The sequence below is a fragment of the Struthio camelus genome, chromosome 4 (genome assembly GCF_040807025.1).
Source record: "Struthio camelus isolate bStrCam1 chromosome 4, bStrCam1.hap1, whole genome shotgun sequence".
NCBI lineage: Eukaryota > Metazoa > Chordata > Aves > Struthioniformes > Struthionidae > Struthio > Struthio camelus.
Window position 1 is genome coordinate 6,124,557 of NC_090945.1, and position 6,221 is coordinate 6,130,777.

A 6,221-nucleotide genomic window follows, 5' to 3' on the forward strand; every position below is an offset into this window, starting at 1 on the left:
TGGTATGTCGCCACTGTGCTTGAAGAGACCAGCGTTTTTAGCATCTCTGAAAAATCCTGCTGGCTTTTTCCATAAAAATTGTAGATAAAAGAACCGATAGCTACGATAGGTACAAACGACCCATGGAGAATGGAATTACACTGTACCTCCTCCCTTCCGCCAGAAAAGAAGAGTTGCATGCCAGGTTCAAGTCTCCTAACAAATATTAAACAGCAGGGACAATTCAGCTTTGACAACAGCGCTGTGCTGAACTCCAAGCAGCAAATCCTGTCAAAGCTGAATTCAAATCCCTACTGGTGAATATTTTACTTGGCACAGAGCAGTAACATGCCAGAGGCTGCAATTGCACCTTTAGTAGTTCACGGTTTTCATATTATAAAGTAAACAAAAGTGGTATAGAATGGCACAAAGCTTTTTTTTTTTTTTGGAGAGAGTTAAACTCATTCCCCAGCACGTCAAGATACTGACACTGAATATAAGCTTGGCCCGACATTAATGTGTTCACAGTTGTTTATAGATCATATTGTTTTACCCAGAAGGCTAAGGGATTTGTTAATGTCTTTAATTATGAAAAAGGAAGAATTCTTTAAGGTAATAAGTATGAAAACGCACTGAATGGGTTTTATCTGACCAGAGGGAACAACTTCCTCTCATAACACACTGATGCTGCAATAAAGCTCAGATATTAAATTCTCCCATGCAGCATGAAGCCCGATACACCCAAGCCATCCTCAAGCCCTCGGTATTGTATTTCAGTCAGACTTCTGTCAAAGGTAAGCAAAACAGCTTTATTTATAAATACATGTATTTGGAGAGGACAGTTGTATTTTTAACATGATGGCTTTAAGTTACTCTTTCAAGATTATTCATTGAGCCATCTCCCCACTTGCTATATTTCCCTCAGAAACAGCACTATTTTTAAACATAGATGTCTGTAGCCCAGTACTCTAGGAAACAGGGTCTATCCTTGATTTTAGTTCTAAGTTTATTGACTTGCTAGGTAGCCTTTTGCAATACTTTTTGCTAAAGGCTTTTGAAAGGTAATAATGATCTCAAGGCCAATTTGACATGCTTTAACACGAGCCTGCGTTTCAGAGGCTGGAAGCTCTGTAGTTCATACACATCTTGCCCTTAACATAATATCCAAGACCACAAATCACTACTGAAAGGTAAGAAATGCAGTTTCTCTGCACACAGGTTAGGGATAAGAGAATACCTTTGTGCACTATGTACTGTATAAAAGGTTTTGTTCATTAGCAGTTTTACCATAGATTGGATTAGCCTATTAAATATAACATACATCTTTCAAGCCACTATAGGTTCAAACTGCTTTCTGGTCAGGATTTTGGAAGTGATAAGAAGTTCTCTTGAAATAAGAAATATAAACCTTTCCTTACCTCCTCATCTACATACAACCCTGTTTGAAAGTCCTTGGGAAGACAGAACTGTTTCCCCATGCTGATAGTCCAGCACAACAGTACTAGACTTTGTTTACAGGGGCGCCTGCATTTCAGCATGGGATAGCCCAGGCAGATACTCACATACGCACGGCTGCTTGGTGTGCACACGTACCCCAGCCAAAAATTTGGAGGAAGCATCCACCGGGCAGTCCATGGGAAGCAAGTCTGGCAGGTGCTTCCCAGAAACCTCAGAACAAGGACGCTGCTTTCAACCAGATGGCACATATGCCTACTTAGCTCCAAATGGGACCTTGTCTGGATATCTCACTGTCCCTGTCCCCAAAATCTATGCCCCACCCCACCCACCCCCGTTTTGAATAGTAGCTAGCCTGCATGCAGGTTAGTTCCAAACTCATTTTGTTATAACCAGATTTTACTGCTGCTGGGAAATTAGATTTAACTGGCTTCCAACAGGAGAGTAGGTGGGTTTAAAATATAATTTACCTTATTGCTCTTATTTCCACTCCAGGCTGTTTCCCTCCTAAAGACTCACAGAGGCCACGTGGGTGGCAGTGTAATCTTAGGACTCCTCCTGCTGGAAAGATGAAACTTTCAGGACAGAAGGTATGCAATAACCACCACCCTTCCTACTTTGGTAGCTGATACTGTAGTCTTCTTTAGCCCTTCTTTAGGCTTAAAGAACAATCCCCTAAATGTTTCTCTACTTAAAAAATTGCAACACAGATGAAAAGACCTTCACAAATAAACACCATCAGCATAGCTTTGTATTGCAAAGATGCCCACTGGCATCATGTACAGCACATAAAAGAAACCTGCTGCCCAAGTGAGGATCACACCAGGCAAAATTTGCAAGGACCACAGCTCCCGCTCTAACCCTGTCTAGCTCCGCCAGTGATTAAGACAATACAGCATTGCACAGTCACCTTGCACAGGAACTTAACTTGGCTTTTCCCCACTTCCAGCATTTCAGGAAGGCAGGGTTTAGTCTTGTTTTTCCCTAGTACGCTCGGAGCTAGGAAAGACCTTCATTTCCTGTTTCTCAGCTTCACAGGATCTGACAATAGGAAACTGAACACTCAGGAAGAGAATAAGCAGCATCGGGCTGCTGCCTTAATTGCTTTTACATTTTTTATGGGCAATTTTAGCAGAAGGACTGATCTTTGTTCCCCAAACCCTCACAGATGAGTACTCGCCTCCACCATAAGGTGGAGCAACACCACCCACTATAGGTAAAGGTATACTTAAAACCAACAGCTTATATCAAAGGCCACTGAAGAGATGGTGCTAAATAACTGCCCACGTCAACTATCATAAAGCCTTCTCCTCACATTAGGATGCTAATACCAATCCCTGATGGATTGATTCCCATGCTGTTTATCCTCAAGGTAGAAGAAAAGGCCTGCTTCGGAAGAACTGCAACAGTAAATAAAGGGACAGCTCTCTTCCCAAACCAGCTTCCCGCCTGAACGAGGTAGCACTCCCCTCAACCTTAAAACTCTTTGCATATGCACTGAACATTAGTGCTGCAGAAAGCAGCACCAAGAATTCACTCTGGCAATTCAGCCTTCAAATAGTTGCAGGATAAAGTCTATCACCACCTGCAAGCTTAGAGGCTAATAGAAGCAACAACCTGGGGGGGGGGGGGGGAAGGTGCATCCCCAACATTATTTTTCAGTCAGACAGTTATGACTGGCTTCATTATTCTCCTTCCATTTAAGTCAAAGTTGTACCACACGGACAGAATTAGGCCACAGAATAGCTTCACTCAAAGTACAAGGGCCACAACCCAGCTTGGCAACAGCTATGGTACTGCAGAATATAAAAGCAACCACGCCAGCCGGATCTCCGTCTTCCGCCAACCCTCTCTCTCCAGTTTTTAAATAAGCTGTTTTTCTTACCAGTGTTGTAAGTGAAGGGGGACCTTCTGGTACAGATGGTGCTCAAAACAGCATTCCTCTTTCCCCACGCTGTCCCCTTGTGTGCTGTAAACAGGTACCTTGCAAGCCACAACACCGTTTCTTTCACCTTCTCACCGTCCCTATGTATGCCAAGGCACTTGGGAGATACAGCCTGTCTCAGCATTCAGAAACATCATGCTGCATGTGAGCACAATTAGATGTTTGAACAGATTTAGTCACTGATAACATGTGGACAGGCTTTGCATCAGGTCAAGATTTTACCCCAGCAATTTTGTTTGCCTCAAATTTAAGTGCTCAACCTGATACATTAAACCAGCGTACTTTTAGAGCAGAGCATGCACACAGCAGGACTTAGCAGCTCTAACCCTGGGAAAATTAATGAAAGATAGTCCATATGTGACTAGCTAAATTCAGAAGGTATACAAGGCTGGTCCTACTTGATCTTTTGGAGGCTACGTTCAGTTACAGAACTGCAGAACAACAATGATGGGACCAACGTTAACTAATGGCTAGCAACCTGGAAAACACCCCGGAAAAAAACTGAAAGGAGAGGCTGGTCTTGCTGGCTTCTTGCTGGCTTCGTTTTGTAGGTGGCATTTGCAACATCTCTATCCAGCTCTTGGAAGTTGTCCTTAGTGCCATAATTTTCAGTCAAAGGTCTGTGAACTTAGTTTGATCCAAACAGATTGAAGTTACCCTAAATGCAACTAACTCCTGCACACACTCAGGTTTAGGCTGAGTGTCAGACCCCTTCACCCCCCACAGCTGTGGGCCTCTGTTTTGATTTCTTCCTTGTTTTGGGCACACTCTTCTGTTAGCAGCAAGTGTGAATCAGAGTTCATTGCCTGCTTCTCCTTCATTATAGCTAACAGCAGTTTCACATAGAATAATTTAAAAAACAATCATACGTTATCTGAATTACTAAATACATTGCAGTACTCTTTCCATAGGCCCATGCTGTGGCTTTTCTCAATACTCATATAAATAGCCGGGATACCCAGCCCGTATGTCAGCTCCTGCTTTCTTATAACCACTGTTTTAGAGGCAAAGAGCTTGTGACCTTAGAAGCTGTAACCCAATTCTTCCTCAAGAAACATTTTTAGATGAAGACAGACTGTCGACCAAATTCAGCATAGCTTGGATTGTGCTGCTAAAAAATGAGACGAGAGCATAAGGAAGGGTGACTGCAGCAAAGAACACCAAGCCCTTTTGGAGAGGACAGCCTGAAGGGCATTCTTCACTTGCATGGTATATGGGAAGACTGCCTACCATCTACCCTCCCAGACATCTCTTCTTGCTGAGGGCAAAGTACTTTTCACTAAGGAATAACTTACTTGAAATGCTTTTCCATTTACTCCAGGTAACATCACATAAAAGCAATTACCACCATCTGGGTAAGGCTTTGTGACACATCATTCCTTGCTTCACCACAGATGTATGTGTACGTAGCCAGCCCCTGGGTTACTGCCGTTTTGCTTTTGATCCAAGATCTGCGCTATTTACCTAATGAACGAGTATTAAAAAGTCATTAAAGGAGACTCCTGAAACAGGCTGTCTCTTATCACGTACACAAACCTAACATTTAGGAGAGATCAACAACTGATTTATATAGTGTTACAATTATCAGAAACCACTAAAATATTACAACCCTACATTTAGCAAGGAGTACACCAGTATTTCTAGAAGAAAGCGATGCCCTTTTAGTTACGCTTACTCTAACAATAGCACTAGTTTAACACATTTTGGCACAAGAAACACATGTACAACAATCCCCACCCAGCAGGCTTTAGGACTAAGCTTATTAAACAGGAATATTAAACAGGAATAGTCATGAGGCTTCTTCCTTCCATCTCTCCCTGTGTCCATCAAGCATTTCAGAATACAAACATTGCCACGTGTATACACACCACATAATGCTGTTTTAGCATTACAGAGGCCAGAGGCATTATTGCTATAACAATTTCCTAACATGCATTAAGAACTGCAGGATTATACCTAACCAAACGCAACTGAAAAACTAAGCATATTTGCTACATTTTTGCTCTCCTGCTCTCCAGAGCGTCACAGATCTACAGTATTAACGTAGTGTTCAAACTTATAAATTACGTCCGCAGAAATATCGTATTCTACCTTTTATTTCTTATTCTTACATGCAAGATCTTGAGATTATCCTCCGCAGTCTGAGAACCTATGATGTAAGAGTCCCTGAATATTTATGCTTAAGCATCACTTTTTTTTTTTTAAACTATCCATTTTCCAAAGAATACATATGTCTTTTTCCATCCTGGATTTAAAAAAAAAAAATCTTTGAAATAAGCAAAGGAAAACTAGAGCAGAAACCAAGGAACCTATGGAGCTGATATCATAAGCTTTGTTTTTCTAGACCAACAGATCTTACCTTCATCTTGTTCCCTTTGGGTCAGAAACAGCCTATACTATGCATCATGTTATCTCATAGTATTACTTCTGTATGCAATTCAAAGTGTTCTTTGCAAGGGTGAAGCCATCTTTGCATAACACACCCTTTTTGCTCAAATACAGTGCTAATCACTTGCTCGTGATGCATTTGAGATACAGGTAGAAATACCTGAACTTAAGAGGCAGCCCTCAAAACAAAGTATGCCTCCCGCAGCTTGATGTTTCCTGCCCACATAAGCATGCCTCCCCAGCACAACCTCCAAATGAAATAAAGACTGACAATGGTAAATGGTGTACCACACTGTAAACGATGCTGTACTTTAGCTAACGAAGCTAGACATATAGCATGAAGAACCTGTGGAAAATTATTAGTTTCGTCATTAGAAAAAAAAAAAAATCACCTACGTAAAACGTCTCATGATAATCAAGCCTTTTGCTGCAGACAATGCATTACACTCCTCCT